The sequence below is a fragment of the Bombus vancouverensis genome, chromosome 15, assembly GCF_051014615.1.
Source record: "Bombus vancouverensis nearcticus chromosome 15, iyBomVanc1_principal, whole genome shotgun sequence".
Taxonomy (NCBI): Eukaryota; Metazoa; Arthropoda; class Insecta; order Hymenoptera; family Apidae; genus Bombus; species Bombus vancouverensis.
This window is the reverse complement of record NC_134925.1, coordinates 4,577,983-4,595,709: the sequence shown is the minus strand read 5'-3', so window position 1 is coordinate 4,595,709 and position 17,727 is coordinate 4,577,983. Positions and strand designations below refer to the sequence as shown.

Here is a 17,727-nt window from a genome sequence, read left to right as displayed (position 1 = left end):
CCGCGTACGTGCGGGTCAACGTGCACTGGACAACTCTTTGGATTCGTAAGTCGCCCCAAGGACACCTCTGTCTTGGTGACTGCTCGACGACTGCTCGACGTTCGCATCGTATCGCGGGAGTTGTCGTCGCGCCGGTGATGCCAGCGAATCTGTTGTGGATTCAGTCGTGGATCTGCAGTCCTGTCCGATTGGTACTTTGGTACTCGGTCAGGGACCTGCAATTTCACGTCCTCCGTAATTCTGTTCGGGCCCGCGGGAGTGGACCCCACTGTTCAGTTGAGGTCAATGCCTTCGTAATCCTGTTCAGCGGTCCCTCCCCGTGAGTGGACCCCACTGTTCAGTTGAGGCCTCTTGCCTTCGTAATCCTGTTCAGCGGTCCATCCCCGGGTTCCACATGTTCAGTTGGAGTGTGTTAAGTTGCTGGCCTATGTGCTGGATCCACGGCTGAATTACCAGTGGATCACTGGCATCATCGGTCGGCGCCATCGACCGCGACACGTGTAAGTTTCGAACGGCGATACAGGAATCGAGTTACGGTCAATTCTTGGGCTTTCCGCTGAACCTCGGGGTTATCTCGTGTACGAGGGTACGTCGCGTAGGTTTGTTAGTTCTTTCGAGAGATCGCGATCTCGTTCGTTTCGGGCGCGCCGCGATTTTTTCCTTTATCATCTGATTCATCGGGCATTTTCTTGTTTACCCATTTTTAAGGGATACTTATTGAGATCACGTTAGAGTTTATAACTTTTCAGTATCTTCAATATCTTACAGTGTCGCAAAAATAGAACGATAACTAGTTTAGTACAGCGACTCGTATGTCCCTTCTGCGAGACACGAAATGGTATATACAGTGTGAGTAGCTACATTTTCTTCTTTTCGTTCCAAGTTAGATAAATGTGTGTTTGATACCGAATGCCGCCAGTAGGGATGCGAATTATTGTATGATATTTGTACTGATCGATGTAATCGTTGTGTGGGAGATGGATGTTGCGTTACGTAGGCTTTGTTCTACGTTTGTAAAGATTCATGTAAGCGCTGCGTTGGAGATATGTGTTTCGCAGTTAGGCTACGAAACAACTATTTCCATACGCAGGCCCATGGTTAAGTAGAGTCAAAACTCGACATTCTGCCAACAGCTTGAATGTCGTGATCGATGTGTAGTGTTACATAACCCATGGGCGGGTCTCGTGCGTAGTCACCTCCTCGTGGTGAGACCTGGTAATTGGCATCCTTTTCCAAAAATTAATCAGTTGATTAATCTTTGGAAAACGATGCCAAGCTAAGAACTACGCAACAGTCCAGTTTGGATCACCAAAAGCCTCTAAGAGAATTTTGGATGATCTAGACTGGACTGCACCGTGGGACATCGTTGGACACCGTGGGACGTCGTCGGTCCAGTGTGGGTCACCAAATGCCGCGAAAAGAATTTTGGATGATCTACACTGGACTGCAACGTGGGCATCGTCGGTCCAGTGTGGGTCACCAAATGCCGCGAAAAGAATTTTGGATGATCTACACTGGACTGCAACGTGGGACATCGTCGGTCCAGTGTGGGTCACCAAATGCCGCGAAAAGAATTTTGGATGATCTACACTGGACTGCAACGTGGGACATCGTCGGTCCAGTGTGTGTCACCAAATGCCGCGAAAAGAATTTTGGATGATCTGCACTGGACTGCAACGTGGGACATCGTCGGTCCAGTGTGGGTCACCAAATGCCGCGAAATGAATTTTGGTTGATCTACACTGGACTGCAACGTGGGACGCCGTGGGACAACGTTGGACACCGTGGAACATCGTTGGACACCGTTGGACACCGTTGGACACCGTTGGACACCGTTGGACACCGTTGGACACCGTGGGACTCCGCGGGACGCCGTGGAACACCGTGGGACGCCGTGGGACATCGTGAGACGCCGTGGGACATCGTTGGACACCGTGGGACATCGTTGGACACCGTGGGACATCGTTGGACACCGTTGGACACCGTTGGACGCCGTGGGACATCGTTGGACGTCGTTGGACATCGTTGGACGTCGTTGGACGTCGTTGGACGTCGTTGGACGTCGTTGGACAACGTTGGACACCGTTGGACGTCGTTGGACGTCGTTGGACAACGTTGGACAACGTTGGACATCGTTGGACACCGTTGGACACCGTTGGACACCGTTGGACACCGTTGGACACCGTTGGACACCGTTGGACACCGTTGGACACCGTTGGACACCGTTGGACACCGTTGGACACCGTTGGACACCGTTGGACACCGTTGGACACCGTTGGACACCGTTGGACACCGTTGGACACCGTTGGACACCGTGGGACACCGTGGGACACCGTGGGACACCGTTGGACACCGTGGGACACCGTGGGACACCGTGGGACATCGCTGCACACCTTGGGACACCGTGGGATGCGTACGTTTTGTCTCAATTAATTGTAAGGTAGATATCTATGTTAAGTGCATTGTGAGCTCATTCTGTACAACGACATTTATCCCCCTTAGAACGAAAAGAAGAAAAATCTCGTCTCCCTTCACTCGCTTACCACACAGTCTTATTGTACTCGCGATTTATCGGTTCGCGATCACTCAGTTCTTTCAATCCGTAGCGTGACGTACTCGCTCGCGCGTATTCCGCGTACGTGCGGGTCAACGTGCACTGGACAACTCTTTGGATTCGTAAGTCGCCCCAAGGACACCTCTGTCTTGGTGACTGCTCGACGACTGCTCGACGTTCGCATCGTATCGCGGGAGTTGTCGTCGCGCCGGTGATGCCAGCGAATCTGTTGTGGATTCAGTCGTGGATCTGCAGTCCTGTCCGATTGGTACTTTGGTACTCGGTCAGGGACCTGCAATTTCACGTCCTCCGTAATTCTGTTCGGGCCCGCGGGAGTGGACCCCACTGTTCAGTTGAGGTCAATGCCTTCGTAATCCTGTTCAGCGGTCCCTCCCCGTGAGTGGACCCCACTGTTCAGTTGAGGCCTCTTGCCTTCGTAATCCTGTTCAGCGGTCCATCCCCGGGTTCCACATGTTCAGTTGGAGTGTGTTAAGTTGCTGGCCTATGTGCTGGATCCACGGCTGAATTACCAGTGGATCACTGGCATCATCGGTCGGCGCCATCGACCGCGACACGTGTAAGTTTCGAACGGCGAAACAGGAATCGAGTTACGGTCAATTCTTGGGCTTTCCGCTGAACCTCGGGGTTATCTCGTGTACGGGGGTACGTCGCGTAGGTTTGTTAGTTCTTTCGAGAGATCGCGATCTCGTTCGTTTCGGGCGCGCCGCGATTTTTTCCCTTATCATCTGATTCATCGGGCATTTTCTTGTTTTCCCATTTTTAAGGGATACTTATTGAGATCACGTTAGAGTTTATAACTTTTCAGTATCTTCAATATCTTACAGTGTCGCAAAAATAGAACGATAACTAGTTTAGTACAGCGACTCGTATGTCCCTTCTGCGAGACATGAAATGGTATATACCGTGTCAGTAGCTACATTTTCTTCCTTTCATTCCAAGTTAGATAAATGTGTGTTTGATACCGAATGATGCCAGTAGGGATGCGAATTATTGTACGATATTTGTACTGATCGATGTAATCGTTGTGTGGGAGATGGATGTTGCGTTACGTAGGCTTTGTTCTACGTTTGTAAAGATTCATGTAAGCGCTGCGTTGGAGATATGTGTTTCGCAGTTAGGCTACGAAACAACTATCTCTTTACGCAGGCCCATGATCAAGTAGAGTCAGAACTCGACATTCTGGCCAATAGGTTGAATGTCGAGACCAATGCATAATGTTGAATAACTCATGGGCGGGTCTCGTGCGTAGTCACCTCCTCGTGGTGAGACCTGGTAATTGGCATGGTTTTCCAAAAATTAATCGGTTGATTAATCTTTGGAAAACGATACCAAGCCAAGAACTACGCAACAGTCCAGTTTGGATCACCAAAAGCTTCTAAGAGAATTCTGTTCAAACTAAGTGATAGTCGAAAACTAGTATTAAAGAAGTGTGAATTTAGTCTTAGTTTGCAGAAACTATTAAAATGATAAAAATGGATATCGTATTAAATCGTTGAAGTTGCCAATTTACGATAAAATTAAGAAATTGTTCAATTTGATTTTGTCATAATGGAAAAACCGTCGTTTGCTATGTCAAAAGATCGTTACCGTTTTATTAACATCTCGTCACCTTGTCAAGGTATATAAGAAACACGGAAGTCGCGCGCGAGCTCTTTTGTGCCCGAAATTCCGGAGGGTGAACATCGAAGAAGAATTTAAATATAAGGTAAATAAAAAAAAAATCAAATAACAACATTGCAACTAGCAATTTACAACGTCTAAACCATTAATTTACAACACTTAAGCTATAAATTTATAACATTTAAGCAATTAATTTATAACATTTAAGGAATTAATTTATAACGTCTAAACTATTAATTTATAACATTTAAGCTATTAATTTACAACATCTAAACCATTAATTTACAACATTTATCCTGTTATTTTATACAATTATGCCATTAATTTCTAACATTTAAACTATTAGTTTCTAACATTTAAACTATTAATTTCTAACATTTAAGCCATTAATTTCTAACATTTAAACTATTAATTTATAACATTTATGCCATTAATTTATAAAATTTAAGCTATTAATTTACAACATCTAAGCCATTAATTTACAACATTTAAACTGTTATTTTATACATTTATGCTATTAATTTATAACATTTAAGCTATTAATTTACAACATTTAAACTGTTATTTTATACATTTAAGCCATTAATTTCTAACATTTAAACTATAAATTTCTAACATTTAAGCCATTAATTTCTAACATTTAAACTATTAATTTGTAACATTTAAGCCATTAATTTGTAACTTTTAAACTGTTATTTTATATATTAATTCATCCCATTAATTCAAAGTAATTATGCTCTTAATTTATAACAGTTGTACCGTTAATCGGATGTAACTCTACATTCTTTGATTTAAATCAATACCATCAATTCGCAGTGAGTGAATTAATGATTTATTTTGTTTTATTTTATTAACGAAATCTATCAGGTCTTTGAAGTACTGTTTTATTACTATATAGCATTATTTTTTAATTTTAAATACAGTACTTAATTTCTCATTTCGCTATTTCGTATAAACCAGTGGTAACACAGAGTGTAATTTTAAGATGTAATTTTCTATGTCTGCTCAAAACCAAGGAAACAACACCATATCCATGGAATCAAGGAAGCAAGTGCAATTTAACCGAAGGCAACAACATCTTATCTGTAGCTGCACATGAGTCAGAGGACATTTCAAATCAGAGTCAGAACTCGACATTCTTGCCAATAGGTTGAATATCGAGAACGATGCATAATGTTAAATAACTCATGGGCGGGTCTCGTGCGTAGTCACCTCCTCGTGGTGAGACCTGGTAATTGGCATCCTTTTCCAAAAATTAATCAGTTGATTAATCTTTGGAAAACGATACCAAGCCAAGAACTACGCAACAGTCCAGTTTGGGTCACCAAAAGCCTCTAAGAGAATTTTGGATGATCTAGACTGGACTGCACCGTGGGACATCGTTGGACACCGTGGGACGACGTTGGTCCAGTATGGATCACCAAAAGCCTCTAAGAGAATTTTGGATGATCTATACTGGACTGCAACGTGGGACATCGTCGGTCCAGTGTGGGTCACCAAATGCCGCGAAAAGAATTTTGGATGACCTACACTGGACTGCAACGTGGGACATCGTCGGTCCAGTGTGGGTCACCAAATGCCGCGAAAAGAATTTTGGATGATCTACACTGGACTGCAACGTGGGACGCCGTGGGACAACGTTGGACACCGTGGAACATCGTTGGACATCGTTGGACACCGTTGGACACCGTTGGACACCGTGGGACTCCGCGGGACACCGTGGGACACCGTGGCACACCGTGGGACACCGTTGGACACCGTTGGACACCGTTGGACACCGTTGGACACCGTTGGACACCGTTGGACACCGTTGGACACCGTTGGACACCGTGGGACACCGTTGGACACCGTGGGACACCGTGGGACACCGTGGGACACCGTGGGACACCGTGGGATATGTCTTGGCTATGTCGAATCCATTCTGAGCTCATTCTGTACAATGATACTTATCTGACTTGGAACGAGATATAAAAATCTATTCTTTTTTTCCACTGAGTCTTGCGGTTATTTTGTGCACAGGAGTGCATCGCGTGAGTCCATTGATTCTTCTGAAAGATCCCGATGTATGAAATCATTCCCTTATTTCAAACCAATTTTTAACGAATTATCTTATTGTTTCTAATTGAGTTATAACGTCATAAACTTGCAAATTAGTAACAGGTAGATTCAAATACCTCGAAACAAGGTTTCGCGCGCGTTTGCACAGTATTCTTTAAATATATTTAGTGGCGAACTTTTGAATTCTTGCAAATATTTTCCATTATTTAAAACACGCGACTGTAGTGTATTATTGGAATGTATATTTTGTATTCTAATAACGAAAATTCACAGTATATATTCTAATTGCGAACAATATAATTCTTGCAAACGATTGCATTGCATTTACGTTATTCATGAGCATTTGTTTGCTATCGAAAAATATCTCACAATTTTCAACTAAATAATATTTTTCAAACTTGTTCCAATTTCTTAATAATAATTTTTAAGCGTAAAAAAATAGCAGTATTTTCTAAATAAACGTTCGATAGGAAAAAGAAGAAAATTGTCGAAACGAAGTTTCGCTTCTTCCTCGCCCCCCCCCCCACCCGCCCTTAAACAACCACCATTTCCACCACTGGACTTTACACGGTTCCTGCCTGATGTTAGTCTCCCTGATGACATTCGCTGGGATACCGCAGCATCCAGGGTAACGTCCTCTGTTTCTCCGCATCGAACGGTGAGTCGCATGCATTTTTGTTCCTCCGGTCACTCAATCATGTCGTAGGATGAAAGGTCCGAATCGGCACGGGTGACCGGTTGTATTACGTAGAATTTTGTTGCGAGCATAGTGACCGCGGGTATTTTTATACCCGTGAGTAGTAACATTCTTTTTTGAAATTTATTAGTTTAGGATAGGTCTTCTTGCACAGCGCGAGTATAATAATTAGTTTAAATACATACACTTGAGAATATATTCGTGTTATTTATAAATATGCATGTTAACATTCCTTATAAATATTTGCAAATGGCAAATATGTACACGAATATACCTGTTTAACATAAACATACTTGATTTTAAGCAATGAATTAATCGTGACAATATCAAGTCACGTTCGTTTATTTCATTTCGGTTAGAATTTAAAATATGAGTCAAAATTCATTTTTTCCCGTACAAGAATGTGTGAAATTTTACGTGCAAGAAGACACTTCGCGACAGGCAGATTTTTGAATCAAAGCAATAATTTTGAACACTGCTTCTGCACTTTCGAGTATGTGCTTTGATAAAGAGATCGCCTGAGAATATTTCTTTCTTAGTAATATATTTAGAGTCAATTATTCCATTTGATCGAGTCTCAGTCTTTTTCAATTAACCTTTTTGCAATATTAAAGTTTTGTTCTGATTTATTAAATTAATAAAGTAGAGTTACTTAGTTATTATTAAATTAATAAAGTAGATTTAATCAGATACGAAGTAGTAAAATATAAAATCAAAGAACGTTAGTCCGTTAAATAAAAATTACACGAACTAATCATTTCTTTTAGATCAGGATTTTCAGGTTTAACCCTTTCCGTGCCCATTGTCAGGATCTCATTCACGTGCCCAGGTGCTACTTGAATGGGAGAAAGACACTGGGCACGATGATCTAGAATTAAGTAATGTAATAATTTGTCAGCGACTGACGATGCGTTAGTGTACCGTGCACGACGTATTTTCCACGTTATGTGTGTGTGTTGTTAGGCCGTGGAACTGCGTCGCTTTTTTTCATTCGTTAAAACATCAAATATTAAAAATGTCGAAACATATATCGATTCAATTTACGTCTCGATACAATCACAATTTGTGATAATATCGCCCACGCGATTAAGTGTAACCACGCTTTAAATATTGACGTAAATTACAATTATAATTCCAAGTTTACTTACATTTATTTTAACGATATCATTTTCTCAGACGTGTTTTATCACGTTTTACGCAATGGTCACTAGCCTTCGTCAGTCGATTTCAGGAAAACGGTACGTACCTTAGAGTGTGCATGGTGTGTGTTAAGCTCGGGTGTCGGAGGCGTCCCGGGACGTCCTCTCTAGTGTAGGACCTTTGCGCCCGAGCGTTTGTGTGAGAACCGTGGAGCGAGTGTGTTGGTGTGTCTGTTTTGCCATTTTTAAACATAGCGCTAGGTAGGATAGGTAGTATACTTTCTGGTATGTCTGTTAATTATAAGTAGGTAGGGCCGGGCAGGTTGGCACAGTCTCTGGTCGGGTAGGCGCGTTTTCGTGTGACCAACCTGTTTCTGGAAATCTAATTTGAAAAATCGACGGTGAAACTGGCACGAGTAGAGCATGCACTCGTCTCTGGTTTTGCCTTTCGATTTTTCGAATTTCGCGGTCGCGGTCGCGAATGGGTCGAAACGAACGTTTATCGCTCGAGCACGCACATGCGAGTGAGCAACGATCACTGCTGCGATCGTTGGTCAGTCCATGTGCACTTCAATCAGCTTCCGCGGTTTATATTTTTATTTTCAAGTTTTTTTTTTGTTTGCGATTTAGAAGTCTCGAGCTTAGATGTAAGTTTCAGCGGGCATTGCGCCCGAAGAAAGAAGAGGCTATAAGCCGAAGAGGCCCGGCAAACTGCCACTCAAGAGGGCAACTACTAATGGCTGCCCATCCTCTGGGTCATCCAGAGCATGGGAAGTCATTATTGTTACTACTTTGTCACTATGCTCGATTTTAGTATTTGTAGTAGTAGAAGTAGTAGTAGTTTGCTTTTTGGCCGATGTATATATCGGTCCATCGTCCCATTGGGCAAATCGCGATTTTTCTTATTAGTGTCGCGATAAATTAATTACGGGTTGTATTAGAGTTGCGAAATAACATCGCGGCTTTTAATTAGTGTGGCGAGAAAATGATTACGGTTTGAATTAGAGTTGCGATAAAATGATAATCGCGTTTGCTTTAGAGTTGCGAATTACGATATCGCGATTGTCTTTTGCAATTTTTATTATGAATTTTTATAATTTCTTATAGAACTATACGTATCAGAATTTATCTTGTTTTCTATTGTTTAAAATTACATTATAAAAATGTTAGTTTTCAATTAATTTATTAGTATTGCAAGTAGCAATACCAGAATATTTGAAGTAGCTTTTTCATATAGTAAATAGTAATTTTCATTGAATTCACTGTAAAAATTAGCGTTGCGATAATGAATGATCGCGTTTTGTTAAGTAGAGTTGCGTTTACAAAATGCCCAAACCCTCCGACTGCATTTATCGGACACTGTTCCTGGATCACACGTACAGCTACAAGAACTGTACATGTGTGATCGTTCGTCGGCAACCTCCTAAATGGTTGCACTGCGATATATCGGCCCTCCACTCGCGATTTTTCTTATTAGTGTCGCGACAGATTAATTACGGGTTGAATTAGAGTTGCGAAATAACATCGCGGCTTTCTATTAGTGTCGCGAGAGAATGGTTACGGTTTGAATTAGAATTGCGGTAAAATGATAATCGCGTTTGCTTTAAAGTTGCGAATTACGATATCGCGATTGTCTTTTGCCATTTTTATTATGAATTTTTATAATTTCTTATAGAACTATACGTATCAGAATTTATCTTGTTTTCTATTGTTTAAAATTAGATTATAAATATGTTATTTTTTAATTAATTTTATAGTATTGCAAGTAGCAATACCAGAATATTTAAAGTAGCTTTTTTATATAGTAAATAGTAATTTTTATTAAATTCACTATAAGAGTTAGCGTTGCGATATTGTTCCATCGCGAGTTCTGCTTATTTTTCCTTTTAGCGTTGCGATAATAAATGATCGCGTTTTGTTAAGTAGTGTTGCGTTCACAAACTGCCCTAACCCCCCGACTGCAATTGTCGGACACTGTTCCTGGATCACACGTTCAGCTGCAAGAGCTGTGCAAGTGTGATCGTTCATCAGCAACCTCTTAAATGGTTGCACTTCGATCTCTCGCTATTAGTGTTGCGTATTGCTAAAATACGAGTGCGTAGATTTATACTTATTAGTGTTGCGTATCAAATATCGGGAATTTTCAGGCTTAATTTTTTTTTTTTTTTTTAATGGTAGATTATCGATATTGCAGATATAACGAAGCACTCGTCGCGGTTTGATTTTGAAAATTTTCTGCTTCATAAATATTAGTAGTAAATTAGTGTTGCGAAACAAGAATATTCAGTTCCACTCTTGGCGTGTTGATCGGGTTTATATAGAGTGGAATACGATTGAATTTTAGTAGCCCTTCTGGCTACTGCTTTGTTTCCTTTTCAGCGTCCCCTATTACCACGTTTATTACTGAAAATACTGCTATAAGACATGTTTCTTGGTCAGCGTTAACGTTACCATAACTGATAAAATAAAAAACTTTATTACGAATGTATATTATATATAGATTTACATATATGAAACTGTGAGCGATTTCATGCACAACAAAGTATTATAATGAAATATCTTAATGTTGCTATGAAGGCTTAAAATATTTTTTAAAATTTAATTCATTGCAATTGGAATCAGCGCTGGTGATTGTTCGTTCTTAGAACCATGACTTTTAACATTTTTTCGATCGCGATATTTTCAATCTTTTAACAGTAATATAGAATTTTATAAATATTCGAATTTCATATTGAATTTTTAATTCAGATTAAATTCAATTACTTAAAATTCTTGTTTCCAACGTAACCCTAGTTTCGATTAAAAAGATACAAATGATTCTCTATATTTGCTAAAATTTAATCAATAGTAATTTGATCTATAATTAACCATTATTAGTAGTTTATTTTTCATGTATAAAATGTTCTCGTTTTAAAGATACCTGTTTCTTTCATATACCACATCAAGTAAATGAGTTTGTTTCAAATTTATCAACTAGCAGAAAATAGATTTCAATTACATACATGAACATTTCATAGCATATTAAATATGTATGCTAGATACCGAAATGATTTTTCTTCCATTGTCTGATTGTTCAGGCTTTTCCCGTTTCCCCATTTTTAAAAGAAGCATATTGCGGTAACGTTGGAGTATATAACTTTTCGATATTTTCATAAGTTTAGTACAACGAGTCGTATGTCTCTTCTGCAAGATTCTAAATTGTATATGCAGTGTCAATAGTTTCATTTCCATTCTTTCGTTCCAAGTTAGACAAATGAATCATTGATACCGAATGTTGCCAATACGGTTGCGAATTATTGTACAATGCTTGTACTGATGGATGTAATCGTTTTCGCAGATTCATCAGTTGATTAACTTTTGGAAAAACACTACATCGATAAGTACAAACATTGCACAATAATTCGATACTAAGATAAGAACCACGCTAATACAGTCCAGTTTGGATTATGAAAAGACACGAAGAGAATTTTGGATAATCTAAACTGGACTGCAACGTGGGACATCGTTGGACACCGTGGGACATCGTTGGACACCGTTGGACGCCGTGGGACATCGTTGGACACCGTTGGACGCCGTGGGACATCGTTGGACGACGTTGGACGCCGTGGGACATCGTTGGACGACGTTGGACACCGTTGGACATCGTTGGACATCGTTGGACGTCGTTGGACGTCGTTGGACGACGTTGGACAACGTTGGACACCGTTGGACGTCGTTGGACGTCGTTGGACAACGTTGGACATCGTTGGACACCGTTGGACACCGTTGGACAACGTTGGACACCGATGGACACCGATGGACAACGTTGGACACCGCGGGACACCGTGGGACACCGCGGGACACCGTGGGACACCGTGGGACACCGTGGGACACCGTGGGACACCGTGGGACACCGTGGGACACCGTGGGACACCGTGGGACATCGCTGCACACCTTGGGACACCGTGGGATGCGTACGTTTTGTCTCAATTAATTGTAAGGTAGATACCTATGTTAAGTGCATTGTGAGCTCATTCTGTACAACGACATTTATCCCCCTTAGAACGAAAAGAAGAAAAATCTCGTCTCCCTTCACTCGCTTACCACACAGTCTTATTGTACTCGCGATTTATCGGTTCGCGATCACTCAGTTCTTTCAATCCGTAGCGTGACGTACTCGCTCGCGCGTATTCCGCGTACGTGCGGGTCAACGTGCACTGGACAACTCTTTGGATTCGTAAGTCGCCCCAAGGACACCTCTGTCTTGGTGACTGCTCGACGACTGCTCGACGTTCGCATCGTATCGCGGGAGTTGTCGTCGCGCCGGTGATGCCAGCGAATCTGTTGTGGATTCAGTCGTGGATCTGCAGTCCTGTCCGATTGGTACTTTGGTACTCGGTCAGGGACCTGCAATTTCACGTCCTCCGTAATTCTGTTCGGGCCCGCGGGAGTGGACCCCACTGTTCAGTTGAGGTCAATGCCTTCGTAATCCTGTTCAGCGGTCCCTCCCCGTGAGTGGACCCCACTGTTCAGTTGAGGCCTCTTGCCTTCGTAATCCTGTTCAGCGGTCCATCCCCGGGTTCCACATGTTCAGTTGGAGTGTGTTAAGTTGCTGGCCTATGTGCTGGATCCACGGCTGAATTACCAGTGGATCACTGGCATCATCGGTCGGCGCCATCGACCGCGACACGTGTAAGTTTCGAACGGCGATACAGGAATCGAGTTACGGTCAATTCTTGGGCTTTCCGCTGAACCTCGGGGTTATCTCGTGTACGAGGGTACGTCGCGTAGGTTTGTTAGTTCTTTCGAGAGATCGCGATCTCGTTCGTTTCGGGCGCGCCGCGATTTTTTCCTTTATCATCTGATTCATCGGGCATTTTCTTGTTTACCCATTTTTAAGGGATACTTATTGAGATCACGTTAGAGTTTATAACTTTTCAGTATCTTCAATATCTTACAGTGTCGCAAAAATAGAACGATAACTAGTTTAGTACAGCGACTCGTATGTCCCTTCTGCGAGACACGAAATGGTATATACAGTGTGAGTAGCTACATTTTCTTCTTTTCGTTCCAAGTTAGATAAATGTGTGTTTGATACCGAATGCCGCCAGTAGGGATGCGAATTATTGTATGATATTTATACTGATCGATGTAATCGTTGTGTGGGAGATGGATGTTGCGTTACGTAGGCTTTGTTCTACGTTTGTAAAGATTCATGTAAGCGCTGCGTTGGAGATATGTGTTTCGCAGTTAGGCTACGAAACAACTATTTCCATACGCAGGCCCATGGTTAAGTAGAGTCAAAACTCGACATTCTGCCAACAGCTTGAATGTCGTGATCGATGTGTAGTGTTACATAACCCATGGGCGGGTCTCGTGCGTAGTCACCTCCTCGTGGTGAGACCTGGTAATTGGCATCCTTTTCCAAAAATTAATCAGTTGATTAATCTTTGGAAAACGATGCCAAGCTAAGAACTACGCACCAGTCCAGTTTGGATCACCAAATGCCTCTAAGAGAATTTTGGATGATCTAGACTGGACTGCATCGTAGAAAACCACGGGATATGTCCTGACTATGTCAAGTCCATCGTAATTCCATTTCGTACAATGATACTTATCTGACTTGAAACGAAATATAAAAATGTATTCTTCTTTTCCACTGCATCTTGCGATTATTTTGTGCACGGGAGTGTGACACGTGTGTCCATTGATTCTTTTGAAAAATAGCGAACTCGTTTATTCGCTCCGCGATTATTATTTTATTCTCTGATCGATCGTGGTTTCTCTGTCGTTTCTTCTTGCATACTTTGAAGTGAAATTTCAAGCATATCGGAGTTTGCAATTTTTCGATATTTCCAAAAGTTTAATGTCGCGAAAATAGAATGTTTAAAACAGTTTAATACAACTCGTTTCTTGTTCCTTTCGCAAGACACGAAATTGTATATACAGTGCCAGTAGCTTTATTTTCTTTCTCTTGTTCCAATTTAGACAAATGTGTCTTTGATACCGAATGCTGCCAATAGGGCTACGAATTATTGTACTATGTTTATAAAGTTCGATGTGATCATTGTGTAGGATGTAAACATTGCATCTATACATGCTTCGTTTGATATTTGGAAAGATTCGTGTAAGCGCTGCGTAGAAGATGAATGTTTTTGTTGATGTTTATATTTTTTTTGTAGATCGTTAACTGTGTTCCTGATTGTGTCACCGGCTCGTTCGTCCCCTCCCCTTCCCCCGCCACTTTGGAAGATGCACAGCGAAACTATGGTACAAGAAGTCATTCAGTCGTCTGATTTCGTACCGATAACGTGGATCGCGTTGTGTCAGGTTTGTAACGTATTCTAACCTATTGGTGGTGTCGGTTCTTTATTGTTATTATTACTATGTTTTGTACTATTCATTATTATATCTTTTACCATCGTCTATATCTCGTTATTAATATCGTTTGATTAATACACATTTTAATTATTTATACATTTGTTTTAACTTGTAGTTATTCTTTGTGCAGGTTATTGATCGATAGCAGGGATAATATAGAAGTAACTGTAGATTAATGTAGATTAATGTAGTAGATTAATGATGAATCCGATGAATTTTCATGGAAATTTAGTAGTGTTTAATTTATTTTAACCAAGACAGCTGTGTATGAACAATTCTATTGCCTTGTTATACGAGCATGGGTAACATTTGATATTCAATTTATATTTACTTTATAATATATTTGATACATATTTCATAATGGATAATTTCGTAATTACTTGGAATACTAAGATGAAAGTAAATACGATTAAATAAATCATTGTTTTAGTTCGAACATATGAAATCATTCTCCTGTTTCAAACGAATTTGTAACGAATTATTTTACTGTTTCAATGTAATTTGCGATATAGAATTCTTGATAATTTAACGATAGCTTCTTGTAGACAGTTTAAAACATAGAAATCTTAATAAAAATAGCTTTAACTTATTTTGATAGGCATTGTAACATTCACATATCGAATTAAAATTATTTTGGTATATTATGTGAATTTGCTACAGTTAACGTCATATACTTGCAAATTCGTAGCTTATATCTTTTTCATAGAGGTGGCGCGCTAGTAAGCTCAAACACTTCAAAGCAAAGTTTCGTGCGCATTTCTGTAGTATTCTTTAAGTATATTTAGTTATGAACTTTTGGATTCTTGCAAATATTTCTGAATATTTATAACACGCGACTACAGTATCGTAGTGCAGTGTATATTTCATATTCTAGTAACGAACATTTACAGTATAATTCTTGTAAATGATTGCATTACATTCACGGTATTTGTAAACATTTGTTCAATATCGAAAAATATCTTATAATTTTCAACTAATATTTTTCATACGTATTCCAAATTCTTAATAACAATTTTTTAGGTGTACAAAGAATAGCAGTATTTTCTAAATAAACGTTCGATAGAAAAAAGAAGAAAGATACCGAAACGATATTTCGCTTCGTTTACACCCCCTCCTCAGTCCGCCATTACACAATTTTATTTTTAGAGAATATTTGGGACCGAGCACAATGCGGTTTGCAGAGTCAGTGTTTGCTATGCAAAAGTATTTTTTAATACTTCCAAATCATGATAGTTTTGATGAAATTCAATCGAATAATCACACACGAAAGTAATAAAATTTTAAAAAAGAAATTTGTACGCTATATTAGAGTTTTTATATATATACTCTTTTTTTTTTTTTTTGAACATTCGTTTTCGGTATTAGAATCATTGCATCTCTTAAGAAGATAAAGCCTATCCAGGAGCTCAAGAATGTAAGTAGTTTTATATATTGTACTTCACTTTGCTCAGTTTTTTGTATTTTGTTTCAATTATTGTTAATTACAGAATAAAAGTGACCGATAATTTAAAAAGCTATAAAGGTTTTTTTTAATTGAAATTGTCTTAAAGTGTTAACATTCAATTACAATAAAACTGTCTGACACGCATCAAAAGTCAGTGAATTCTCAATTTTTTGATTTCAAACTTTTATATTAGAATTTCAATTTACACTACTTATTGAAGTTTATTAGAATTTCAGTCCTTATTATTGCTAAAGTTCCAAGTTTGTTATTATGTATTAACAATATTAATGATATCTTATGTTTTGTTATAGACATACCACTGCTTCGACTTCTTCATTTTTTTTTGGAATGTTCTAACAGTGACTCAAAAGCCAAGAAGTAAGTGTTTTTACATATCGTACTTCAATTCTGTCTATTCTGTATATTTTTCTTTGATCACTATCAATTAAGAAATACAATTTGATTGTAATTTGAGAGGTTAGGATCTTCTGAGGTTATTCTTTTATTAAAATAATATAAGTGTTAAAGTCTTAATACCGAATTATGAAACAAATAACTAACATATTTAAAAAATCATTAGATTCATTAGATTAATTTTTAAATTTTAAACTTTCATATTAGAGTTTAAGTTTTTACACTTATCAAAGTTTATTAGAATTTCAATCTTTATTATTACTAAAGTTACTAAAATTAATAAACTTTCTAATTATTATAAATAATTAATAACTTTCTCCAACTTTTCTAATAGTCAGCAATCACTCATCGTGTTTTGTTTTGTAACAGATTTTTCGCAACCTCCATTTCCACCATTGGCCTTTCAACGGTTCCTGACTGATGTTAGTCTCCCTGATGATATTCGCTGGGATGGTGCAGCATCCATGGTACGTCCTCTGTTTCTCCGCTTCGAACATCATGTCGACAATCATGTCGTAGGATGAAAGGTCCGAATCGGCACGGGTGACTGGTTGTATTACGTAGAATTTTTTGCGAGCGAAGTGACCGCGGGTATTTTTTATACTCGTGAGTAGTAACATTCTTTTTTTAAATTTATTAGTTTAGGATATGTCTTCTTACACAGCGCGATTATAATAATTAGTCTTTTAATAATTAGTTTAAATATATACACTTGAGAATGTATTCGTGTTATTTATAAATATGCATGTTAATATTCCGTATAAATATTTGCAAATAGCAAATATGTACACGAATATACCTGTTTAACATAAACATACTTGATTTTAAGCAATGAATTAATCGTGACAATATCAAGTCACGTTCGTTTATTTCATTTCGGTTAGAATTTAAAATATGAGTCAAAATTCATTTTTTCCCGTACAAGAATGTGTGAAATTTTACGTGCAAGAAGACACTTCGCGGCAGGCAGATTTTTGAATCAAAGCAATAATTTTGAACACTGCTTCTGCACTTTCGAGTATATGTTTTGATAAAGAGATCGGCCTGAGATTATTTCTTTCTTAGTAATATATTTGGAGTCAATTATTCCATTTGATCGAGTCATAGTCTTTTTCAATTAACGCTACCTTTTTTCAATATTAAAATTTTGTTCTGATATATTAAATTAATAAAGTAGAGTTACTTGATTACTATTAAATTAATAGAGTAAATTTAATCAGATACAAAGTAGTAAAATATAAAATCAAAGAACGTTAGTCCGTTAAATAAAAATTACACAAACTAATCATCTTTCTAGATCAGGATTTTCAGGTTTAACCCTTTCCGTGCCCATTGTCAAGATCTCATTCACGTGCCCAGGTGCTACTTGAATGGGAGAGAGACATTGGGCACGATGATCTAGAATTAAGTAATGTAATAA

General features: G+C 39.2%; 1 long non-coding RNA gene across 2 annotated transcripts; it reads left to right on the top strand.

The window, feature by feature from the left end:
* The first annotated feature begins 14,372 nt into the window (after window positions 1–14,372).
* Window positions 14,373–16,894, top strand: LOC143303705 (uncharacterized). Of its 2 annotated transcripts, none has more exons than XR_013060257.1 (3): window positions 14,373–14,398; window positions 16,205–16,271; window positions 16,677–16,894. It is a non-coding gene; the product is annotated as an uncharacterized LOC143303705 (long non-coding RNA). The 2 variants fall into 2 exon arrangements; XR_013060256.1 differs by lacking the exon at window positions 14,373–14,398 and adding an exon at window positions 15,493–15,863.
* The last annotated feature ends 833 nt before the right edge of the window (window positions 16,895–17,727 follow it).